General features: G+C 39.5%; 1 long non-coding RNA gene across 4 annotated transcripts in view; it reads left to right on the plus strand.

Moving 5' to 3' along the window:
* Positions 1-49: 49 nt before the first annotated feature.
* Positions 50-27388, plus strand: part of LOC111610015 — a 35109-nt gene continuing 7770 nt past the window's right edge. Inside the window, exons 1-6 of one of the 4 annotated variants that reach the window (XR_002753453.1) lie at positions 50-385; positions 1404-1785; positions 6580-6684; positions 6883-6905; positions 6991-7059; positions 13419-14215. This is a non-coding gene — a long non-coding RNA (uncharacterized LOC111610015). Of the gene's footprint in view, positions 386-1403; positions 1786-5994; positions 6347-6579; positions 6906-6990; positions 7060-13418; positions 14216-27388 lie in introns of those variants that run through there. The other 3 variants (XR_002753455.1, XR_002753452.1, XR_002753454.1) reach the window with 3 other exon arrangements.

A 27388-nucleotide genomic window follows, 5' to 3' on the forward strand; every position in this document is an offset into this window, starting at 1 on the left:
TCTGGTGTCATCTCAGATGTCACAGAGCTCCCTCCCCTTCTCGGGTGGTTTGGTTCATCCTGGGCCGTCATGGTTCTGATCGTTCATCGTCTGCTTAAAGCCGTCTCAGGCACTAAAACTCCCCGCTTGGACAGAATCCCAGTTGCTGCTTCGGCTTTTTTTTTTTTCAGCAGCAGGAAAGCCTCACTCTTCGCCGTGACTCCCCGTGTTCACCGTTTCACAACGAGAGACAGTTCCTTTCCCAGATCCCGCGAACGCAGACTTTTATGGGAATTCCTCATACACTCCATATGGTCTTCATGAAATGTAGAGGAAGTTCAGCGCTGGAAAGAGGACTTTGCGTAAAAATAGCACCTCAGTAGCAGCAGTTCCATTAACCGTCAAAGTAAGCAAATTGAGATTACAAAGAAAAATTTGAAACACAGCAATTTCAAAAAACTTTTTTCTTTGCACCAGGATGATGTGGTTTTTTCAGCCGGATTGAAATAGATTTATTTTGCAAAAACAGCAACGGAAACACTTTTTTCGCATTACATGTGATCAGCAGCCAGATGTTGCTGCTGGCAAAGACCACAAAGAAGACAAGAGGAGGCAGTAGGAGCATGAAGGCTTGTTCTTGTTTCTTTTGGACAATGCGCAGCAGGCTCCACCACAGATCTCACAGTATTGCAAAGTTCATAAAAAGTTGTGTGTCACTTGAATGTGTTGAATGACACACAACTCTCCTGTAAAAGGCCAATTTCCTTAAAAGGCTGCATATGTAGGCGCTCCGAAGTGTAAGATGCTTGACACTGACGCCTCCTTTGATGGCTGATAGATGACGAGCGTTAGCGCCATGGATGAAATATGGATATATCTCATGTAACTGTTTACATCCTTCGCTGCCATGATTTTGTTTTTTAAAGCTCTAAGTTGCGTTTATTTGTGAGTGGTCATATAGGAAAGGTCGTCAGGCCGGGACTCCAACCTGGAGTGACTCATTTCATTTCTTATTTAATGGAAACACAGCAGTTGCAAAATTGTGTTTTTTCGACATTACCAGAATATCGACAAAGACTCGCACACATGTAATGGAAACGCACCTTATGACCGTCGAGCTTTTATTCTCTCAGGGTTTCCCAGAGTAAAGCCTGGCGGGCTGCCAGGCTTTACTTCCACCCCCACGTAATTACCTAGTAATATTTAAAGATTTTCTGCCAACATTAAAAAATTTTAAACTCAAAAACATGGTAGGTCGTTGGACACTGCTCTATAGCGCCCCTACCACTGGGCTCACCAGGTTTTCTGGAGGAAACCCTGTTTCTATTTTATGAAATCTACTGATTGTTCATGACTCATATGATCTTGCTCTTGTCATAAATTTATGCTCATAGATATTGTGGTTTCCTGTGATTGGCTTCCAGTTTTTTTTTCTCGATGATGTAACTGAGACCTGACATGTGGAGCAAGAGGGGAATCCTCCCCAGACACACAATGGGCTTCCCCCCTACAGCTAACAAAGGCAAACAATAACAGAAGGCGTATCGCTGCGCACACGGTAACGTTAGAGCTTTGCTCGCTGATCTTTTTGCTTTGTGCTGCATGTGGTGAACATGTTTTTGAAGAGGATGTGCTTTCAAACATAACATCATGTCTTCTCTCTTATTTCTGGATGTGATTGATTGTGCCTTTGAGGTAAATCCATGATGGGATTCCTGGTCCAGAGCAGAGTCCTAAGCGATACCAGAAATATCCTGGAGCTGTTTCTGGGCTGCACCTTGGGAAATACCTCTGGGTAGCTCAAAGGTTAGGACACCAACCCATTGTCTATGTCACTGGATTAGTGTTTCATTAGCATATGTGATAAAAACAGAAACCAAATCATGTGAAATTTGTCCATCTGGCTCTCATGTAGTCAGCAAATCTGCTGAACAAAAATGTTATGTCATGTAAAGTTCTGTTGTTTTCACACCTGATAGTCCAGTAAACTCAGTTCAATTGGGAGCCAAAATCGTAACATTTGTTGCACTTCCAGCTGCTGCACTTCAGGGCACTGTGTCTAACAAACCCAACTCTTTAAGCAGCCTGTTCCCCTTCCTGCCTGTGGCGGCGCTGTACCGAGAACCACTGAAGGAAACTATGTAAAAATGTCTGAGGAAGACACTGAGTAAACTGTAAACATTGTTTTCTTGCCAAAAATATCTCCCAGTTGTATATGAATGGATGTGTTGCTGTTTACTGGCAACACAATAAGAAAGGAGTGATCGCTTCTACTTTCCACAAAGAAATGAGCGAACCTAGTGAAATTAGAAAAGATGACGGATTCCTTCTCACCCTCCAAAACTTCCTCCGTTGGAAACACATTTTACTCCCCTGATGTGAAATAAAGCAGCGAAAGACTGGGACCTCTTTAGAAGCCCATCTCAGGGTGCCAGTTTGTTAGGTCTCCACGATGCTGTTGTCAGACAACATGTCTTCTGATTTCCTCATTCTGGCTGGATTAATGCATTAATGCTTGAGTCTGTTATTCTTTACATAACATCATCACACTTCAACACTTTCTGAACGCTTCCTCAGTTTTCATCCCATGTACTTGTTTATTTTGTTTTTTCTTGCAATCTTTCTTACATATTTATAATATTTTAGGAAAATGTTATATATATATATATATATATATATATATATATATATATATATATATATATATATATATATATATATATATATATATACACTGATATGTGCCCTGCCTTTGATGTGTATAAATGGTTCCCCCATTACAACCCAGATGCTGCACAGCGTCTTAACATTTCAAAGATCATTTTTTCCTTTTCAGATTTTCATTTTTCACATCAAAGGAGGTTTTTTTTCTTCTTCAAATCAGTCAACTTTCACTGATCTCAAGCTTGATTTGAACTACTTTGTTTTTTTGAGTGGCACATATTCCAAAGCTCATTCTGGTGGTAAATCCAACGATCCAAACTGCAATGTCAGCGAACTGCAGCAGCATCCTAAAAGTTATTGTCGCATATCTCATACTGTTTAACCAGTGGCTTAGTTTTTACTTCTACCGTTTGGCTAAGTTTCTGTTAATAAAACTGTCATTTGCCATGTGGTCTTGATCATCTGGGATCGTTTTACCAAAACTATATTTTACTGTTATCATGAATTTTTTGGACATTTTGTGTTTGTCTGGTTTTCGCCATGAAAGTCTCATAAAGATGCCACTTGTTTTTTTTTGTGTTTTTTTTTTACAGGAACTGTCCCTTTAACCTATGAAATAAAGTTAACACCTTTACAGTTTTCTGCGAAAATTAATATTTAAGAGGTCAAACATGTCAAATGGTTTCAGTTGGAGACTTTATATTAAAAAAGTGTTTCTTTTTTGCTTCGAAAGTGTATCTTGGTGTGCTACCAAGAAGTTGAGCTCCTTGTTTTAGTTGAGGTTTTGTTTTCTCTCAAATTTACCGAAACGGCACAGAGAAGAGACTGTTTTTATTGTTGATGTACATAAATCAGGTTCCCTGTCTTATTTTAGTTTTTAAATTGAGCCTTTGGGCCAGAGGATAAGACAAAATGGACAAAAGGAATTACACTGCCTTGAGTTAAACCAAAGGCAAAACGCAAGAATAAAATATGGTGTTGACAGAATACGGGTCACTATTGATCACTGAACCGTGCAGTTCATTTACATCACTGTCAGCATACTGGTTTTAATTCAAGGAGCTGTTCAAGAGAAAAATGAGGAATTCATATCTGCGATTTGGGCAGAAGATGTAATCTATTACCCGTCCTGGGATGTTGGAAGTTCAGAACGGTGAATAAATCTTCCAGGGTGTTGTAACTCTGTTAAATCATTTAAAGTGACCTCTGAGATGAAAAATTCCAGGATTTAGATAAAAGACTGTTGAGATTTATTCGGCAGAGAGGATTAGGTTGAAGCGTCTGAATGTCTTTTCCTCTTCCATACACCAGAACAAATATCGTCAAGCAAAAACCAACGAATACATCTTTTATGTAAGCCAGGAGGGCGTCCAAAAGTGCTCCCCCCTGGGAGAAAGAGAAATCAATTTTAAAGCTAAAATCAACAACAACGAAAAATCTGTATGTATATATATATATATATATATATATATATATATATATATATATATATATATATATATATATACATACAGATTTTTTTCAAACATTCTGAACAATAAACTAAGCATACAATATTTTATTCAACCAAATAAATTAGTCAGAATATTTTGGACGAAAGGGATTTGTAAATCATAGTAGATGATCAGTTTAGCCTAAAAGTCTAGATTCATTTAGGCTAGACTTATTTTAAAAACAAAAATAAAATAAAAAAACATTTAGTACAGTCTCAGCAATGATTTGGGTCACTCTTTCTTTGAAAATGAGTGACTCAAGTTTAATAAATTAGTTGAAGTTTAATAAATTAGTTTGACTTTTGTGACCAAAATGTTGTTTTTGACTAAAACACACTGGACAGATGTGTTTCTATCCACTAGAAAATTAAAGACAAAATAAAAACTAGGATGATTTTAAATCAGCAATATTTTTTCCTAACTAACAATAAAAAGCCTGAATTTGCATGAACCACCTGAGCAATTAATTGGGGGCCGTCTTACAGGTGTGGACATGCTGTTAGCTGGTGTTTGCTAAGCAGCCAATCCAAGAGCGGTATGTATTTTCCTTGCGGCTGATTGGTTGTACCCCAAGAGCATAGATAAGGGAGACTATTAGCTTCTTTAGCAGTTCTAAGATGGTTTTTACTGTGTGTGTGTAGTAAGGTTTTATGTTTGAACTATTAGAACTGGTGGTCATAAACATCTTTGAGTCTTAAGTATTTATGGGTGGTTGTAGTCCCGAGCCCCCATGACTACAGAGAGTTAACTGTTTCTGTGTACAGGAAAGATAAACGTGTTTCTCCTGCTCTTACTTTTGGCTGTTTGGGTTCATTAGTGCTACATTATAGTGAATTTACTTTGGATTTATGTTGCTTTGTGCCTCTACCATCAGTAATATTTAAGCAACAATTTGAGATCCTTGGATATAAAAGGAACCAAAGACAACAGAACAAAGTGACACGACACCAACGACATGAACCCAACGACAGATACGTTGTTCGCCAACCAAAACTCTGCGACTTCTGACAAAGTTTTAGGAACCCCTTTAAAAGCCGGTTGGGACCCCGCAGTTAAACGTGCTAATGGGCAACAGCAGCTTATATCGAGTACATTTGTTTTCACAGGAAAGGGTTTATTGCCAAACCCAAAAAGTAAAGGTCAACACCTTTAGGTCAGCCACTTTGTCACCTATATGGGTTTTATTCCCATAGGAACCGTAACACAAATTACGCACAAGCTGCAGTGTCCTCATTCCTGCGTCCTTCCTGGAGTTCAAATCAGAAGGACATTCGACCAAATTTCAGCTTCAGAACAAATATGTGCAAGATTAGAAAGTAGCTACAGTTTGCCCCCATATCCATACCAAAGACTTTTATAGTGCATTAATAATGGAAAACACATGGCTGCTGTCGCCAAGAATTAATGAGGTACCTGTATATATTTTTTTAAAGAAGATCTTGAAGAGGATCTTGGTGTTCTTTTTAATTCCCTTGTCATCTAGGTAATTTTCGTCTCTTACACACCACGGATCTTTGAATCCCTACGGCAATTAAACACATTTGAGCTTCATTGTCTCCCAGTGAGACCCGTTACAGCCATCCAAAGGCAAAAAGGGAATGAAAAGTGTGTCTGTAACAACTGCTTGAGGTCTAAGTAGCAGAGGAGAGATTCATGGGGGAGGGCTGCGGGCCAAACGCTCTTGGCAAAGAGAAAAAAGTTCACCCTGCTGGTCAGGCAATCCAGCTTGTAGATTTACAAAACCTGCCTGGCTGCATCACAAAAGAGGCACTTAGATTATATTTCTTTTTTCTTTTTTTTTTTTTTTTTTTTTTTACAAAGAAAGAATGTCCCTTTGGCTTCCCTTTTGGCATGGATTTCTCCTGGACGCGGTGGAGGATTCAGCCCAGATAAATCCTGCTGAATCCTCCTCCTACTCACCGTTAAACTTTCTCCCTTGCAGCCTCCACATCCGCACCACAACATGAGCTCCATGTTCCCAGCGGCACAATCTGACCGCCGGCACTTCCACACCGTCAGAGCCGGTTTCAAGCATTCATGTGGGGGTCACAGTTCCTGCAACAGCACTCGTTACGTCGAGTTGTTTTCAAACGATTCATTCAGCTCTTCCTCTCCGAGGTGCTGGAGTCGTGCGAGGAAGTCCGTGTCAGACCTTTAGGTCGCTCTGCTGGAGAGTTCAGGAAGCCACCGGGGAACGTTAAAGTCAAGTGGTGATGAAAGTCTACTTACAGGATTATCCATTTATTTATCTAATATGTGTTTTTAGTTTTCAAGTCGCCCGCTAAAGAACCTCCTGTTCTCGCTATTTCTAGATGTCTGACTATTTTGTTGTCAATTTTTATTCGATTAAGGTCCAATAACAAATTGAGTGGGGTTTTAGTTTGTTCTTTTGTGCTTTTCGTGGCATTTGTTTCCAGTTGGTAATCAGTTTCTTTCTTGACAGATTTCATCGCCGAAGATCTCTTCAGCTGCCACTTTGTTTCAGGTCACCGTAAAATGAACAACATGGACGACAGGAGCCTGCAGAACCACTGAGGACATCCGGCAGGTCTCTACGCACTCCAAGATCCTTCATTTGTTGCTTGTTAAGTTAAACAAAGCACATTGCAATGTATCATGACCTATTTAATACTTTAAGTGCAAAAAGTGAAAACAAAAACAAATAATTTGCAAAAGAAGTAACATTTATTCTAAATTCAGGAGAGCCACTGAGCTGTTTCAACATTTTGAATATATTTGTACTAAGATTTTTCAAAACAGGGAAATGAGGTAAGATTGATTCTACAATAAAGATGGTCATACGTTGTTGTGCAAACAAACAATGATGCAAACCAAACTTGTCATTTCATTGTAGACCTTTTGATGAGGATAACAGGATGACTGGCAGCTCTGGGTGGACTTGCTAGTGAACACTTTTCGCAAGGTAAGATTAACTTTCACATACTTCATAAGTAAGTACGATTAGTAAGAGGTAACAGAATATTACATTCTGGAGAAGATGTGCATCTAAGCATTAGTAACCATGGGGAAATTTCTCCACCATCGTGTAGCCTATTCTGTATGAAAAAAGCTAGTTAGCATCTAGACATTGGTATGCTCTAAGTCTGCTCTGGTGTACATCATTTCTGACATTTATAAATCACGTGGAGTAAATTCAGGCAAAGTCGACGGTTTGATCAAATCAACAAGCGTGTCAGGAGTTAGTAGGAGGAATGGGTTGGTTTCTGAGTTAGGTATTGTTAAGGATAGCAGTATCTCCACCGTTTGTAAACGCCGCCACTGTCTACAAGCCTCGACTAGGTGTGATACTTCTATCGATAATTTAGCTGGGTTTGAACCAGTGGAAGCCCTGGCTATACTGGCAAAAACAGCGTGGGAAAACAATCGCAGTCGTTCAATACTTACTTCGTCCATCATGGCCCCTGTACATGATTAGGTGACTTAGTTGCACAGGGTCAATTGACAATGCATGAATGGATGATTTAAATGATATTTCCCTGTTTCAAAACAGTACAAATATACATGAAGTATTGAAATAGCTTAGTTACTAACCTGAATTTACCGTAAATGTTACTTCTTATGCAAATTCTTTACTTTTTTTTCCACTTTTTGCACTTACTGCATTAAATAGGGGATCATGATGCGTTGCGATGTGCTTTCTTTACAAACATTCCAGTGCTTTAGGCCAATGTCCATAGGTTAGCAGTGATAACATAGGTTAGCAGTGATAACACAGGTTAGCAGTGATAATGCTGTGGGTGTGTGGAACATTAAAGTCTGCCCAGGTGCCCACAGGTGTTTGTGGTGAAACTTACTGAAAAGTCTTCCACAGTAGCAGTAGTTGTTATCAATGATGAAATTGAACTCTGTATCCCATCCTTGCTCTAAAATCCCCATGTTTCTTTTTTTGCTTTTTAGCTTTTCTCCGGATTGCATGAATATTAACAATTAAAATCCTCACTCTGTCCGACAGACAGGAGCATGCTGCTAATCACCACCGGTCAAGCCGCATTATCCTCAGCCTCTCTGTGGCCCATTACTTAACTCCCCTGGCATTTTCCTTTTCTCCCATGTGTCACAGCAGAGGTGGATACAGTCTGCTTATTTTCTCCCCCTAAACATTTAGCTTAACATTTAATGAATACATAAACTCTTAGCTGGAATTCTATAAATATGTCACTTACCTTGCCATTGCCTATTCATTTTAAAATACGTAGAGACGGGGAAACTTGTTACACATTGCATTCCGGATGAATTACTTGGCTCTGAGTGAAATTCTTCACAATAAATCTCAAGGTGGATTTGCAGACAATAAAACTCTGTGTTATGTTTTATGGCTGAACAAGTAACTGTTTTGTGCATAAAAGGGAAAATTCATTATGTTGTCAGTGTGTGCACTTGATTTTTTTTACTAACGCAGCAATCAATCTCTGTAATATTTGCGATATTTAACGACTATCCATTACACTTAAATGGACGTTTCTTAATTTTTCCTTTTAGATGTCCAGTCAGTTCCCATGATGTGTGCAGAGTTAAAAGATGAGACAATAAGACTCACTGCAAAACTCCTACATGATCTTTCCCAGAGAAAGATCATGTAGGAGAAATCCAAACTCTGTCATTTCTAGAGTTTGGATTTATGCTCTGCATAATTTACTGCTTGATGAGAAACACAGATTTGTAGGGGGGTCAATGAAAAAGCCAGTAGGAATCACTTTAAAAACAAATCAAAAAGAAGCTATCTAGCTAACCTTATCATGAAATCTCTAAGTATTCGTTTTTACTCTTTATTCCAGACAAAACACACAGCAAGTCATTAAAAACCAACCAGAATAGATCTAGAATTTCTTCTCCACATTATTTGTGACAGACACCGCCGGCATGAGATCCTGATGTTTTATCGTCACATTAGAAGCAGAGTTGGGTCCAGAGTACAGCAGAAGTTGTAGCTTATCCAAGGTGTGTGGCCCAGTTGTACCAGCCTGGCTTGGTCATCAGGATGTTCGAAGGTCGAGCAAGTAAAGGTGTACAGATAAATCGGCCAGCTGATAAATCGGTCCCAATTTCCTTAATTTTGGGAGATTGGTGATCACTTGATGCCGATCTTATCCACTTCTAGACACTAACAGGTATCATAGAATTGCACAAAAATCCGTGAGGGACGGCGGAGTCCCTGCTCAAAATTCAGTGAACGAGGTGTACGGAGCCTTGTGCCAGAAGCCCGATAAAATGCTGTCTACATCGTTTTAAACTGTGATTGTGAGAGTGAGTGGGAATAAAAATAACAGTAGGTATTTTGTTCCATATAACGCAGTAGGAGTGTAACAGGTAAACCTTTCATGGATGCAAACTTGACTAAAAACCCACCTGTTTAGGATTGTATTTGAAACGTAATCAATTACAAATTTAATGATGGAACCTGACTTAATGTCGTGTTTTGATTGTTGATTCTATGTTGCATTGTGTTTCTGTGTTTGATATGATGTAAAGCACTTTGAAATGCCTTGCTGCTGAAATGTGCTATACAAATAAAATTTGATTTTGATTTTATCTCATCTACCTCTGCAAAGGTTTAAAAATTAACCGCTGTCCTCTTTTGCTCTCCGGTGAGAGAGGGCTGGACAGACAGACCCACTCAGCAGGTCATGTCTCCACGTTTGTGGTTAGCGATAGTCGCCCTACTGTTACTAACTAGACTTTCTTGCTATATTTAGCAACATTTCAGACGAAAAAAAATCAGTATGGGCCAAAATCAGAATCAGCAGATCAGGCTTTTTCAAGATCGGTGATCGGCTAGAAAACTGCCATCGGTGCAGCAAGCTGTTCAGTGTTTCTGGTGGCAAAGGGAGCTGGTTCAAGGAGTGTGAGTATTCTGTTTTTATTTGAGAAGTAAAGAAAAAACATTCTGCGATATAGTCAATTCAATTTAAAGAATGTGAGCGTTACGGCGGCCCAAACGTTCCCGGCTCATGCTCCGTATCTAGCCCTGTTCTCTGCGCGGTCTGATCAAAAGCGTCTCCTTATTTAAGTTTTCAAACCGTTAATATCACAGGAAGAAACAGGCTCATTCTTACTGAAGGCTGCGAGTAGACGAGAGCATGAATACCTCTGTCATTACCAAAGGTAAATATAAATTTGCCGTCATCAGCCAGCAGTTTTCTTTGGCTTATAAATCCATGTAAAAGCTCCAATGTGTGGTCTTCCACAGAGAGAACAGAACCTAAGTTGGAGGACAGATTTCATTACGGGCTGAAACTGCTAGTGATAATAACTTTTATTAGTACAACCTGAACAGGAAAGTGCAGCAGGTAGATGCAGCACCCGACTCTGGGCCTTTGCAAAGTGAAAAAAAAAGGTTTTTACACACACATTTCGGTATGTTTTTATAGAATTTTATGTGATCGATCAATACAGAGTACAGAGATTCCCCCAGAAAACATGCTGACCCTGATGTTAGGCCACCAGCGGCCTAACATGTTTTAATGTTAAAAAATGTGAAAAGTTGCAGAAATTCAGAGGTGCATGAGCAGACATTATAATTTGGAAATAACAGTGTGTGAGTCAACTCTAAACCTAATCTGTCTTTACTGTCAATCTTACTGGTGTACAAAAACCGTATTTAAAATAGACACACAATGCTCAGCCTGGCGGGGCAAGGGCAAGGAAAGCCTGGTGACCCACCAGGCTGATAATACACAGAGGGAAACATTGAAGTAGTTTGGATTGTTTGGCACAGTGCAGTGTGAAAGCAAACCGCACCATCTGAAAATTTTATAGAATGTTGCAACTTTGGTCCCCTGTTGAACCGAGTCTAGCGGACTGTCAGGTCACAGCAGCAACAATGTGACAGCTGAGTGTCAATGAACAGTCACATCAACCCTAATTAAACATTAGACAAGAAAACGACATATTGGAAGTTTTTGTTTTTACCGGAGGTGTCTGGTGGTGGTTTCGTGGAGAGGAGGGAATGGATCACCCAAGATGTAGAGCCTCTCATTGACCTTCAGTCCCTCACTGACAGACTTAATGAGTTTATTAATGGTGCTGCGGGGCACAGATAGATGGCACTCGCCACCGCTTAAAGCATTCTTTCTATATGTGTGAGCCCATCCAGCAGTCATTGTCCTCTCGCTCAAAGGAAAGAAAGAAAAAAACAGAAACTCCACAGCTTCTCCCGCCTTCTCGGCCATCATCTCTGTGGGTCTCTCTGCGCTGATCAGATATCAGCCTGTAAATCTCAAGTAGTTTTAGCTCATTAAAGGGAAATAGCTCTATTTTCAGAGTATGTGACTTTATACTCTAACCCCAAACCACACGCACAGACACAAAGCCTCCCAACGCTCAGTATGGTTTCACTTATCCCTGTATGTTGTGATGAAGGCCATAAAGCAGTGGGAAGGCTTATGCACATATTATTTATGATAAAAAGGGCAGTATTCATATAAACTTGTACATATTTCAGAGGAGTACTGGGGATTAAATCCACACACTCCCCTACTGTGGGATTTGACAGTGTTTCTTTTTTTTTCTTTTTTTCCCCCCACCGGGATTTGGGTGTTATTCTAGAGGGCCTGGTCGTCTCGTTTTTCAGCAGCGGAAAGAAACATGGCTGCCCTCGGTTTTGAAGACCTTTCCAGAAACCCGTTCCAGCGTTTCAGCTCCGCCATGGTGTTGACAAACAGCAGTAACCACCCTGACCTTCACCGACCAACTTCCCTTGGAGAGCAACCTAAACAAATGTTATTACTCCAGGCTCTATTAATATTCCGATATAAATAGTGAAAAGGCTGATTTGCGTCAGGACTTTGTGAGCTTTTTATGGTGTCGATGGTACTGCAGCTGTCTGGAACAGTTGCAACTCAGAAACTCGAGGTTAAATGTCAGATTTCTGGAAACGCATTTGAACAGAGAGGCTAAAAGAGTGAAAAATTGCTCATATAAGGTGCAACAAAGCGCTGCTGTGATCCGATATGTTGTATTCTCCACATCCAGGGCTGGTTGGAATTTCTCAGCACCTCAAGGAAGATCGTGTTATGATCTGATCAAACCAAACAGAAATGCTTCAATTCCAAAAGACTTAAAAAGATCGCTGTACCACACTGAAACATGGTGGTGGCTACTTACCATTATTAATCTGAAAACGCATACAAATAAACACATTTTTGCTTTCCCAGCCAGGGTCCAGAACTAAATTTGATAGAAAGTCTGTGGATTGACCTGAAGAGCGTTGTGTCCTTTTGCTACAACTGTTACAGCTAGAAATTAATGATCAGGCCTGAAATCTGGTGGATTCATGCCTGAGCCTTCAGAAACTCATAAAGACAATTACAAATTCAGCCTTCTATCACCTGGGGAACATTTCCAGGACTAGAGGACTAATGTCCCAATAAGATCTTGAGAAACTCATCCATGCGTTTATTTTTAATCGCATTGATTACTGCAGTAGTGACTTTACAGGTCTGTTTTTAGGTCTGCTGAATGCTTATTCAGTTTCTGGATAAGCATTCAGCTTCTCCAGAATGATGCTGCTTGCATTCTCACTAAGACCAGGACAATAGAGCACATCACCCCAGATCAGATCTGACCAATATTATCCTAATCGTATCGTTTTAGAGGGCTTTTCCACCAAACTGGTTCAAGTGGGGAGCTGCATAGTGGCACAGTTGGTAGCACTGTTGCCCTGCAGCAAGAAGGTCCTGGGTTTGATTCCCGGCCGGGGTCTTTCTGCATGGAGTTTGCATGTTCTCCCTGTGCATGTGTGGGTTCTCTCCGGGTTCTCCGGCTTCCTCCCACAGTCCAAAAACATGACAGTTAGGTTAATTGGTCTCTAAATTCTCCCTAGGTGTGAGTGTGTGTGTGCATGGTTGTTTGTCCTGTCTGTGTTACCCTGCGACTATCCAGGGTCCAGAACGTTAACTGGAAATAAGCACCAGCACCTCCCGACCCCACTAGGGACAAGGGTGTAAGAAAATGGATGGATGGTTCAACTGGTTAAATGCTGTTGGTGTCTAATAAGAATCAGTTCATCGTGTTTCCACCAAAAGTAAGCTCTATCTGCCCCCCAAACTTTGTTTCAGTTTCTATTTCTTCGCCAGAGGTTTTCAGTAACTATCTGTTGAGTTTCCTGTGAAAATGACCCAACATTTCAGCGTTATGATCACTCTGTCACTTCATTTTCTGATTTATTTTTTTGATGTGGCGCCCATCATGATATTGCGGGTGTATTGTTGGAAGCAGCTGCTCTTGGAGGGTGTTTTGATCCAACTCTTTTTTTCGTGGCAGAATCGAGGTCAAGCCCTCTGGCTTGGATGAGGAACAACCGCCACATGGACTCCATCAGGATGCGTCACTGTTGGAAGAACTCAGAACTGATGGTAACTCTCACCTTTCCTCCTCTGGACAAAGGGTTTGCTTGATGTGCTCAACAGTCAGAAGAAGTATTCATCAGAGAGAATAACTTTGATTTTGAGAAATTTTCATCGTAAATTTCTTTTTTCTTCTTCTCCTTCTTTTTTATATTGTGAACTTTTTACTGGAAGCGGGAAACCTCATGCATGGAAGCTTTAGCTCCAGTCTTCTGCTGTACATACATGTCCTTCCTGCAGAATTTCGGTCGATTCTCAATATTTATTTTGGGGTAAAAGTGGATAATTTGATGTCCTCCTTGTTGCAAGCTTGTTGTCCAAAAGTTTTCATTTCACAGTAAGAGCAGATGCACTGATACCAGTTGCTGTCGTTGACATTTCGAAAATAAATTTGCTTAGTGGAAGCAGCTCTTAACTTTGATAAGCAGTTTTGGCTCTAATGTGAGGTGTGTTTTTTCTTTTCACATCACTTGAGACATGTTCCACAACCAGATGTTGCCAAACCACAATGTCTTATTACAAAACTTATTTATGTGTGATTTTTTTTTTATTGTGCTTCTTATTTGATGGAAGCACTGTTATTGTGAAACTGTTTTTTCCAAACTAGCAGAATAGTGGCGAAGTTTTGCGCACATTTGGCATCTATTGAAAATGGGTTTTGCTGTACAATTTTCTAAATGCATTTGTAATAAATTCACAAATTCATCTGTGATTTTTTCACATTAAAATAAAGAAAACAAGTACAAGTTATGTATCTTAATAAAAACAAAATCTTTCAGCATACTGAATTTATATATTTTCATCATTACAACACTATCATGAGATTATCCTAAACTTTTTAAGATAGAATAGCCATAACCATTATAAATAAAGCAATTTAGAATTGACTATAATGGGTTTTCTTGGCTCCAAAAAGGCCACAATGTTCCATTTATACCAGTGTTTTTCTATTGATCTGCTTGATTTGGTTGTTAACCATGAAGACTCCATTTTTTTTGGTGCATCCATTTGTAAGCTACTACATTGTTCTGGTGTTGCTGTTTTCTTTAGATATGACCTTGAACATTCCTTCTCTGCTGGCCCTTGAAATGGATACCAAGCTTCCTCGTTCTTGATCAGAAAATAAGCCATTAGCATTATTCTCATTACAGGTTTAGCACTGAAATCAGACACAGAATCAAAGACTTTTGTAATGTGGATAATGACAGACAAAATGATCTTGACGAGGCTTAGAGACACTTTACTGCTTCTATTATGTCATTCCGCCCAACTGTGGAAAAGCTCCGGATTTTTCTGGCCACCTTCATGCTGTGGAAATAAGCTTCTTTTACAGATTCTGACATGTTGTTTACTTTATAGACTAAAGGGAAAAATTACCCTTCACTTCAGTTTCCTTCAAGATTTGTATTGTAGTTAAAATAGCAGACAAACTTTCTAAAGGAAATTGTACAATGTTCACATAAAGAGAGAGAAAAAAAACAATAAAAGCGCAACTTTACTGGTTGAACAATGACTTTGTACTCAATAATTGCATTAAAATTGATATTTACCTTGATAGCACACAAGAGGGAGGTCCATGCAACCCACTTCCATCTCACTCCAGGTGCCACACAGGTTACAAAAGCCTGCTGCTAAGCAGTCTGGGAAATAGTTTTTGACCTAAAAACCCTCATTTGCTTACTTCTTCTTAGAAATATGACAAAATTAATAAAAAAATTAACAGCTTACTACTGCAAATTTATCTTACATAAACTCACATTTAAGTTCAAACTCTAAAACCTTCAGGATTTCTTTGACTTTATCTAAAATTGACCTTTTTTAGCTTTATGTCATCTCATCATAAACATACCTGGAGTGTTGCTATGATTCTTTCATTCATATTTGAGAAATCCTTTATTTCTCCATGTCAACCATTCAGCCTTTGAATGGCTGAATTCAGCCTTTGAATGGTTGACATGAGGCGCAGTTCCTCCTCTGAGCTGCAGTTTTCAACCTTCTGAGCTTCTGCCTCACAGATCAGCCCTCCACTGCAACTCTCCCACTCAGCTCCTTCAGACTAGCCAGCAGTAATTAGCAAACACCTAATGGGACTGCGCATCTGCTGAGCTCATAATACAAGCTACTTCTCAGTGGAACGCTGCCGAAAACATTGTTAAAAGGTCAATAGAGGATGTTGGAGTGACTTACTGGAGGTAGAGTTTCAGAAAGAGCAAGATTTTTTTAAAGAGACAGAGGCCCAATTTCAAGACATTAAATTATGAAGTCAAATTTCTTTGACATATACAGCATTTTTATAACAACTGAATGCAACATAGTTACTTGACTGTGTTATAACATAGTACTATGTGGCTGGAAAACACATAACACTTCCCCTTTAAAGAGAAGTTAATTTAGACTCCAGTGTTTTGCAGTGTAGTAGCAGATCTCTGGGGAAGGTAACATCATCTGATTAGCATCCATCCTTCTGTCCATCCATCCATTCAACCACCCACCCACCCACTCACTCTACCACTGCCACTGGCACATGTCCAGAAAAGCAAAGCAGCCAGAAGGTGTCTTGTTCACATTCTGGAACCACCTCAACTGACTCCAGTTGATGAAGAGGAGGAGTAGCTCTGCTTGAAGCCCTCCCCTTAACTGTAGATCAGACTCTAACCCTGAGAGTCTATCCAGCCTCCTTATGGAGGAAGTTCATTTTAGCAGCTTGTACGCAGGGTCTTGTTCTTTCACTCATGGTCCATATTCCATGACCTTAATGTGTGGGTCAGACAAATTGGTAAACCAAACTCTTTGGCTCAGTCCTCTCTTCACCAGAACAGACAGAAGCCCTGGTTGTACCTTTGTGTGCCAGCTATCTCCTCAGGAAAATAAGCAACACGACTGGAGACAAAAGGCAGACGTTTTTTTAGATCAACCCACACTGGAGAGAAGCCGCTTTAGTGCCAAGAATGCGGATGCAGCTCTTATTTTGAACAGATAAGGAATAGATTTAAAACACTGGATGTGATTTAGAAATGGACTGAATCACAACAGATTTACACAGAGACTGTCAGGAAAATGCTGCACCTTGATGAACACTGTGTAATTATTCTGGTACCTCAATAATAAATGGAATGACTGCAGTCTTGTAGTTGTTTAAACATAACTTCATTGATGTCATAAGGTTCAGTTAAGGAATATTCATTTTATTTTGTCCTTGCAGAGTTGTAGTTCAGAAAATAGTTTTACTTAACTCGACGTATTCAATCCATAAATGCACACGTATGCTTAGAGGCCAATCAACCTAACATGCATATTGTTGGATGGTGATAAAGCAGTTGTAGAAAACCCATGGATGCAAAAGATGATCATGCAAATTCTATGCGGAAAGATCCCAGGACTTGAACATAAGACCTCCATTTCTGCACCAACAACTGGACAACTGCACATAATTTTCAAAATTCACTGAAACTGTCCTGTGTGCAATATAAATCGATTAAATGCAGTGCAAACCAAATTCTAGTCAGGCTAGGTTGTGTTTTATTGGTGTCTGTTGGTAAGAGTTTTGTATAAATTGGCATGTTGATGAATAAGACTTAAGTTTATGTTCCTAAACTCAGAATACCAAGACAATGTTGTGTAATTTAACATTGCGAAAAACATTAATAGAGATGCATCTTAGTGGAACCTATGACCACAATATTTTTTAGGTTCATGCATCCATATTCTGCTAAACCTAAACCGTGGGAACGCCCTGGAAAAGCTGGGATTTGTATTTGTGTTACATGAACCCTCCTTTAATTACATTTGCAGCAGTTTTCCAAAAGCTTCTTAATTTATTTTAGTTAAAGATAGCTGCAGGAGGACCAGAAGAGGAGTTTGTGCCTATGAGGCCCTGCAAAGTGAGGTCTGGCTTTGTCCTGCAGTAAGAACCACAGACCTCCCAGGCAAAGATGTTGCCCTGATGGTAGCATAAACCCGTCCAAAATTCTGATGCACCACACAGCGTCAATAATACCTCACCACATGAGAACGTCAGCCATGCCCTGGGCTATGAAGCACTCTCACAGCATCACAGTGGCTGGCCGTTGTGCTGTTTGCTGATATCAGCCCTGATGATCATCCTCCTTCTTGGCATGTGCAACCCAATAATTTCTCTCGAAAGCAGCAGAAACAGGGAATCTGTGAAGGCCAGGAGTCTGCCTACAGAGATCTGAGGTTATGTAGGGTCAAACCGCAGCATCTCAATTGGATCTGAGTCCAGAGTTTGACTAGGCTAGCCAGAAACTTTCACTTAGTTGTTTTTTTAGTCATTCTTTAGAACAATTTCCAGATGCTTGATGGTGTCGTGTTCATTTGTTTAAACATTCATAAGCAAGTGTGCTTGTTAGCACCAAATGTTGTGGGGATGTTGGAAAGATTGAAGCAACATCTAAAGACATCAGCTAGGAAGTTAAAGCTTATGTTGGGCACAGATCGATATTCCAAATGGACGATAACCTTAAGCATACAGCCAACGTGGTTAGAAAGTGGCTTAAGGACAACAAAGTGGTGTGGCCGTCACAATGTTAGTCGTCTCATCTCCATCTTACAGAGAATTTGTCGGTACATCTGAGGCAAGGCAGAAGAAGCTGACCTGAGTTCCTTCAGTTCTGTTAGGAGAGACGGGCCAGAATACCAGTAAACTATTGGGAGAAACTTGTGGAAGGAAATCCAAAAGGTTTAACAAAAGTTATCAAATTCAAAAATAATACTACCAAATACTATGGAAATGTACGCAAACTCCCTACTTTGAACATACTAATAGATAAATCTCTGACATATTCTTTCTCTCATTATTGAAGCATTTAGAAAACATTTTGGTGATTCTGACCTAAAACAAGAGAAGTTTTGTCTGATTTAACTTAAAAAAAAGTTACATGTCTTCTTTTTTTTGGTGTATGTAAACATCTGGTTGTATAAAAGATCAGAGCCATGACAGATTAAACTTAACACCATAGTGTGAACCCGGTCATTTTTGGCACATTTACAAAGATAAGTGAAGTTCTTCTCCCTGCTCTGTTAGACTAAAGGCAGACTCAGGTGCCAGTCAGAAGCAACAGGAAATAAAAACCGAGATAAGCTCTGTTGAGCAATGCCAGGAACCTGCTGTAGTTTTTGTATAACAACAGTTGCGATGGATACTATCAGGCATCTTTGTTATAATATTAACGTCAGCCAAAGAAAACAGTCTGCAGGAAGCAATGCGCGAAACAGGCTGAACACAGCAAAACAGAGGGCCCAGTATGACCTAGTAAGAGAAAGTAGGCGGCGTTACAAGGAGAGTAGAGAAAACATGCAACCAAAATCTACCTTTTAGTTACAAATAGCATAGATGAGAACGTGAACAATGCTACTTAAAGATGTTACTTCAGTTCCTGATGTTTTCAGGAGGTAGCCATTGATACTGAAAACAGTGCTTTATAACGTTGTTATATCCAGGGCAGTAGCCCAGGGCATTAACATTTTTGGGGGCAGCCCAAAGATTTTTCTTTGTTACAAGCAAATGTAATTTGAAAACATTGTACTTTAAATAAAACTCACAAGCCACTATCAGGGGAGTTGTACTAATATTTGGAGATGTTTATGAATATAAACCATCTTCTAGTATTTGAAAATAATGAAGTTATAGTAGATTCTTTTGGGAAAGCATTGGTATTAAACCTGCCATGCATCAATTTATACCCCATGATATATATGTACTGTAATTTGCTTTAGTTAAACAATTTTTCTGTGGTGGACAGGCCACCAATAGTGATCCCAAAGCCTTTTAAATCCACCCCTTCATCTTTTTTATGTTTTTTTTTGTCATATAACATTACAATATATTATTTTTTATGATTTTATTTCATTTATTTCCTACTTTATTTCAAGCCATACAAAAGGAAAATGCGTATAGTACCCCTTAGTAGATAAAAAAGGAACAAAGAATATACATATATTTACACAAACACATATTTTAATATGCATAGGGTAGGAACAAGATATTGTCTTGAGTCATCAAATTCATGTTTTATATAAATAATACTGTATTTAAACATAAACAAGAATACATTTAACTGGAAAAGGAGTGAGAAAACACAAACATATTTACTCCCGCTCCTTATTCATACATTTAAAAATTAGGATTTTATGTGACAATATAGCAAAAAGTAGGCTATGATCATTAAAAAATGCATCAAACTGGATTAAATAGTTTTTGAATTGTTTTATAAATATAAATCCAAAAAGTGTGATGCACATTTTGTATTTAGCCCCATTTTATACCGATCCACCTGAATACGATCCAGTTAAACCAACTAGCTTTATAGTTTTAAGGTCGAGGATGTATGAATACTTTTTCATACAACCTCATAAACAGTGTAGGACATTTTGTGTCAGATACGAAGGTGTCAGTGGAAATGATAAGTTGGATAAATGTTCCTTCGATTAATATTGCACGGCAGCAAATTTAATCATCTCTGTATAATGAGCAGCACTGACACCACGTATGGTTTCTTAATAGAGATTGATACATTTAATCAAAGGTTCCCTTGGCCTTTGTCATACAAAGGATTTCTTTCCTGTTGCCATAACAGTACTGTCTTAATGACGGTGAAATGGCAAGAGCAAAGGGGATAAAATCAGTTCAGTCTATCAAGAGCACATTATAGTAAGTGCGCACTGATTAACCGGCTAGTCACATATAAGTCACACATGTTCTGTAAACCAACACTGAGCCATATGAAAGTATGATTACAGTCTAATGAGGAGAGCCATTTAAAGTGGTTGGGGGTGGAGATTCCTCATCCATTTGTCTGCACATGGATGTTTGTGCTTTCGTGGCTGCGGTGACAAATGTGCTGCAGAAACATCAAGAAACGGAGAGTTTTCCAACCTGCTCTTTAGTTTAACAAAGCAGGTTTCTCATTTTAAAGTCAATTTCCATATGTCATAAGTCATGCAGAGGTATGAGTGATCCGCACTGCTGCCGCAAGATGTAGCTCCTTAACGTCCACGTCTGATTGAAGCGTCATTAAAGCAAATATGATTAACTTGAAAATGCTTGTATGGATCCTTTGTATGTTCATAGGGATAACAATAGTCGTGCATCCTCTCATTTTGAAGATACAAAAAGCAGGTCTTGCGTTTCCTGGTTAGGGTCACAAAAATACTGAAGATTACCACCATTTTAAAATAGTTTGTGTTGCAAGATTATGAGTATATTCATTATACTGAACTGTTTCTGTAAAAAAAAAAGAAAAAAAAGAAAGAAAATCTCAACAGTGAGATCTACAAAATCGTTTTTTGATTTGTGAAAACCCCAAAAAAGGGTTTTTCAATGATGCATTGCATAAATGCAGCATTATATAAAGCATTCAAACGTACAACGAGTTAATCTTCACTGTTAATTGATGAAACCTTTACGCTGTCTGTAAAAAAACAACACAAAAGTTGTACTTTCGGTTTTTCCCATCTCCTTCCGCCGTCAAACTTTTAAATGTACTAATGCATTCAAACAACAAGCAAAGAAATATTAATTTTATATAATGTACTTTGCTGAAGCATGTCTGCCATTGTTTTCCATTGTGTCCAAACCTTTATTAAGGCTTCCTTTAAACTCTCAATAGTTCTTCAGACAAGATAACAGCTTTCACATTGAGTCAATCTTAAGCTGAGATGAATAATGGGGCTTTAATAGTGGAGTGCAGAGAAACGGTGGTGTGGGAATTACCTGTGGTGGCAGGTAGGTATGAAGGATGGGTGCTGGTGAAGAAAAGATCAATGAGACAGAAACTGGAACGTCGACCCAGTAAGACAGAAAATGGTTGGAGGTTGGAGGTTGGGCTGGGCGGAGGGGGCCGGTGATGTAAACCCCAAAGCTCAAGACACTGATCCTGAGATGTCTCCTTCTAAATCCTGATATCTTTTGTATAACTTAAATTGACTTTACCAGATTTATGTCTCCGTCTTCTCTTGTTTTGTTGGCCTTAGCGATTTCAACTCTGACCCTCATTTCCCCACACTTTTTTACATTTTTTTTATCAAAGGCATATGTGATCCCGCTATCAGGAACGCCGGAGACCCTGCTCATAAAAACAGTCCAGCTGTTTCCTTTCCTGCGCTGTCCCGGTTCAAGCCTAGGTGCATCAAAGTGAACATGACATGGCTTTGTTCAGAAAGTGGGGCAAAAACTCAAGTTACTCCCTGGAGGACAGGACAGACAGGACACCTACTTTTATATGTATGTGGTGTGCATTTTGAGTGCTCAATATATCTATCGCATTACGTCGTAGCTTACGTACTCTACATTTGTTCCTTATTACACTAGAGGACGTTAAACTGAATGAAGAGGAAAGCCTCTCTTGCTTGTTGTGTATAAAGATTATATTACAGGTGAACAGATACACCGTTAGTCCTGATGCAGAACGTAAAGGAGGAATGGGCTCTTGAGTATAGAAATATTCTACTTGATCACATCGATGGGAGTCATAGATCATAGTACAAAGGAGCTGACTTGACTTTGACTCCTGAAATGTGCACTGGGGAAATACATCTAGAAGTGTATTACAGTGTTCAGAGTGCAGTTGGCTTTCTTTATCTGTCCAGTATAGATCTTCCTCCTGTCATGGACAGTGTGGTGGGAATCTTCTCTGGAAGAGTTTTACTGGGGTCCAGAAAAGTCAGCCCAGTTTCCTTCTTTAATAGCTAAACTCCCGTCTACGTGAGAAATGTTTCCCACCCACAAACATGCCAGAGAGGGAAATATTAAGGTCAGACAAATGAATGAATGACAACAAACTGTGAGGCAAATTACATTTGTTCAGACTAAATTAGTTCATTCGTTAGATTTACTGGCTGCTTTGTTATTGGACATAAAGTCCTGTCAAGTTCATTTATTTTAGTTGTTTGGACTCTTTGGTCTAATTAGTGTTTTTGTTTTGATCATTTATTACTTATTTTCATATATCTTGTCATTTTAGTTTATTCCTTATGTGTTCATCTATTCTCATTGTTTGTGCTTTGGACTTGTTTCTTTAGACAAGTGTTTCTTTTTGTTTATTGTTTAGATTATGTTCAAGTTTTCCTTTCATTCTCTTTGTTTCTCCTCAGTATATTCCGTTCAGCTCCTCTTCCCGGCTGCATCTCATTTCCCCATTTACCTCTGCCTCCTTCCTTTCCCCAGCTGCATCTACTCACTTCTGATTAGCTCTTCTGGTCCCTTTGTCATTTTGACCTTCGCTCAGCATACTTTAAGCTCCCCACTTCTCATTATTCCCCACTGGCTCTCTTCCTTTCATGACTATTCCTTTCTCTTGTCTGCATTTTAGTCCAGACAAAAACTCACCAAACATAAGAAATTCACTAACTGAATTCCACATAGACTGATGTCTTTATTTTTCCTAATAATGATGATTTCTCAAATCTACTGAAAACATGACATTTAGAAATAGAATATTATAATTAGAAACACATATATATAAAAAATAAACATTGCAATTCACAAAAGTCTCAATGGACCTTCAACAACTCACTTTTTCTTTTTCTTTTTTTTTTTTTAGCAAAGTCCTGCAGTAAATTTGACTGGATATTTGAACTCTTCCTATCAGAAATGGCATATCCTATTAAAAATAATTGTTTTCCTGCCCACTGTGGGCATTCTCTATAGGCCCAAAGTGGAACTGAGGTTAGGTCACTGGGGCCTACTGGTTCATTTGTTTTAATGAACAAGCTGATGTCTACCATTAGCTACTGGCTAACCATAGAAGCTTCTCCACAACTACTGAACTCTACGGTGACCAAAGCGCGTGTAAAAACACCTTGCACTGACTCACAGATTGCTGTCCTGCGGGAACGGAGGTATTCTTGAAAAAAGAGCCACAATAGGCAACATGTCACCATAATCCCAGTTACAACAGTGCCAAGAATAGAAGCCAAGTGGATACTGGAGATGGGGATGAACAAAGCACCCTCAATAGGAGCACTGATGTATTTTAAGGCTCAAAATGGCTTTGATATCCTGATTGCTATCCCTTACAGTCCAACGTAATGACCCCGGTGCGCTGGTCGCCTTAGGGAGCATCCAGATTTCCTTGTGGTTCGACGCCAGGGATCAGAGGCTGAACTGTTGACTCGCAGAGGAAAGCAATTGTCAGTCGCTGGCTCTCAAGTTCTGCCTGTTGGTACAAAAGGATGAATGAGAGCGTGACAGCTGTTGCCATTCGAACGAAAGGCTTGCGCTTGTTGAACAACACAAAGAGCATGCATGTCCAACAAGTGATATGTATGTCACAGCCGGCAGGCTTGGTTGATTGTAGGGTTAAAAATTCTCCTGACCCCTTTGGGCCTTTAACAAATGATTCTCACAGCACTGGGGCAGCAGCCATATCCGATCTGCTGCTCTGTCCATGTGAGACACATGTGCTACAACTTAAGTCTGAGAAATAAATCATCTTGTATAAGAAAAATAAGGAGGATTTTAAGTTAACCCCTCAATGCCTCATGCTCACATGGGAACTTCCTTGGCTTGAGGATAAATAACATCCAGAGAGACTCTTTTACAGTTGAGGATTTACTCTGCTTGAATTCCATTCTCTGAATGGTAACAGGATCGTCCCTTCTGCAGGGTATGAGGTAGTGTGAATGTCAGATGACATCAGTGCAACAGGGTGGCAGTGTGGTCCATGGGGACGTGTTGTGTAACACCATGCTACCTGCCACACCCCCGGTGCCAGAACATCCTCCCAGGTGGGACTCCCTTCTGCTCAGAGGGGAAGTAAATCAAGTCTCAAGATGGCAGCTTAGTGGCGTATGTTCCTGGGTTTATAAACGGAAAAAAGAAAATCACATGAAGAAGGAGAGAGAGGAATGTCATACTGATAGGTTATGTGCGCTGTTGGACCAAAGTGATAACAATCTGGCTAGAAACAGTAAGACTGATCGTATTATTATCTCTCACTCAGACCTTCCTCTTCTGAATTATCAATCAATCAATCACATTTTATTTGAGTAACACATTTCAGCAACAAGGCATTTAAAAGTGCTTTACATCATAACAAACACAAAAATACAAAGTCATGCAACATAGAATCAACAATCAAAACATGACATTAAGTCAAGGGCCATCGTTAAATTCGTAATTGATTACGTTTCAAATACAATCCTAAACAGGTGGGTTTTTAGTCGAGATTTAAAGGAAGTCAGTGTTTCAGCTGTTTTACAGTTTACTGGAAGTTTGTTCCAGATTTGTGGTGCATAGAAACTGAATGCTGCTTGTCCTCATTTGGTTCTGGTTCTGGGGATGCAGAGCAGACCAGAACCAGGTTCTGGTAATGTTGTCTAATAATGATGTTAAGACCCTGACTAATGGAAACATTTAAAATAAAGGTGGGCAGATCAATCCAAAATGTCAATATATCAATACCAAAACGGTTCCAGGGATATCGATACATTTGCTGAGCGCTGTATATCGTTCAGGTATGTGAAGTGGCTCTCAACGCCTCTGAGTGATCATTTTCTATCTGTTGCTGTGACTCCAACTGTCCCATCAGCCTCAGCACTCAGTGGCCTGTCACCAGGGTGTTTAAGAGCTGTCAAAGTGTACACATGGAGCTCAGTGTGCAACTCCGCCATCAGCATCTCAGTGTGTATCTGTCGCCGCATGAGACAGCTACATGATTTACAAAGAAGAGCCATGACTTCAGCTGTCTGATGCATTCGTGAGCAAGGGCCCAAAAGGAAGGAAAGGAATGCAGGAAAATGGCAGAGGAGACAGTGGAGCAGCTGAAAATGAAGGGAACATAAAAGGGACGTCCAGAATGAAAACCCATAACATGAAGGAAGGGAGGAAGAACAGAAAGAGAGGTGAAGAGGAGAACAAATGCAATAGTTAGGCAGAAGAGTTTAGTTAAATGCAGTTAAACATCGCCGCTCCCTTGACCAGCTGTGACAACTCCCTGCAAAGTATAACCCTCATCTTCACCTCATGTTGTCTATATACAGATATCGATTTGATTAGCCATTTAATTGCTGTTTTACAGCAGGTTCGTGTTCTGCAGAACATGAAAAACACACATATATCCAACATCACATCACTGCAGGGGGGTTTGGAAAGGTAACCCTGAATAACAGAAGCAAAGAGGCAGATGTAGAAAGCTGCTGCATCGCTTTGCTGCAAGGTTTGAACAACCAACATCTTGTTTGATCAGTTGTTTCACAATATCTATAACTGTGGCACCAGAGCACCCAATAATGAGTAAACAAAGCAAATACGTCACTGTGAACTCACAACAAACCCAGAATGGCACCTGGACTACATCAGGCCATTCCTCTTACCCTTGAGCCAAACCTTAATTTGTATTAGGCTTACAGTTTATACCCGGAGCTTATTAACATCATAAAACAATATACATACTTTCGTCATTCAACATTTATAGCCTGGCTGATTTAACTGATGGTTTTCCTAACTTGCGGCTGGGTCTAAATACTGCAATACAAGTATATTTATAGCTAAGCTAGCGGAAGCACAGTGGCTTCCGCTAGCTTGGACATTTGTTATGAGTGTTGCATTGTAGAGCCTATCTATGTTATTGGGAGTGAGAGGGCAGGCAGGTAGATAGTACAACATGGTTGAAAGCATTACAGCATGAAGATAAGTGTTCAAAACAGAAGGTGTGAAATTTGATCTAATTTTGGAGTAAACATACATTTACTCTGAGCTTAGTAGACGAGGTTTGTTTATGGCCATGATAAATCAAGTGTGAATCCAAAGTAATTCCCAGATTTTTATAAGTCGTGACGATAGAAAGAGGTTTGTTTAAGTCTTGCTGCTCAGACTAACAGCTTGAAGCATCTCCAGTCAGAAATTCACTCTTGTCCCTGTGAGCGCAGCAGACTGAGGTTTTTACACAGCAGGAGCTGCAGAGAAGCATATTATTATTATTTTTGTAGACGCTGCGCTCTCGGCCTCCGTGTTCCAGGTCAGCCTGTGCAACAGGTCAGGGGTTCCAAACACAATGTTTTAGTAAAAACATTCTTTATCAGATCACTTAGCTGTGTCAGTCAGAACCCAGTTTATTTCAACACTTGATAAAATATTGTTTTATGTACTATTGGAGATTGGAGCCCCATATTGGTCCTCGTAGAAGCATTCAGTCATCTTAAACTCGTTCAGATCTTGTCTCAATACAAACTACAACATATTTTATTGCAAAAGAAAGTCATTGTTTTGCAGAGAAGGCATAAAAAATCTTGTTAGCAGCTTGCCACAAGCAATACAATGATTTTAAAGGTGCTGATACCCTTTGCACTGACACTTGGTCACAATCATAGGACTCATGAAACGTGGTGGAAACTTTCCCTGTACATCAGTCTTAGAATAACATCTACAGTGTGAGACATGGTAGAGGAAGAATGATGCTGGGGGAAGCTTTTAGGATCTGTAAGCTGGTTAAAGTTGGTGGGAAGATGAAAAAAGGTAAATATGGGAGAATTTTATAAGAAAATCTATTAGTGTCTGCCACAGACTTGAGACTGGGCCAGAGCTAAACATCCAAAGCGACAATAAAATGACTTAGCTCAAAGCAACTGGAAAAAAGGGTCCAGTCCAAACCTAAACCCAAACTTAAGGCCTGTGAGCCAAATCTAGTCCACCAGAATTTATATGTGGCTCTGTAGAAGTAGAAGCTTCATTATTATGGTTGTGTGTCTAAATATTATTTTATCAATCAAATCGCACAGTTTTATCTGTACAAATTATATCAATGCCAAAAGATGTCAAATATTATTTAATATCAAATAATATTAAAAATGCAGAGACAGTAATTTATTTACATTTTAACAGATTAATAGGTAGTTTTATCAATACATTCTACCACAACCATGTTAAAG

Source organism: Xiphophorus maculatus, chromosome 11 (assembly GCF_002775205.1).
Source record: "Xiphophorus maculatus strain JP 163 A chromosome 11, X_maculatus-5.0-male, whole genome shotgun sequence".
Lineage (NCBI taxonomy): Eukaryota > Metazoa > Chordata > Actinopteri > Cyprinodontiformes > Poeciliidae > Xiphophorus > Xiphophorus maculatus.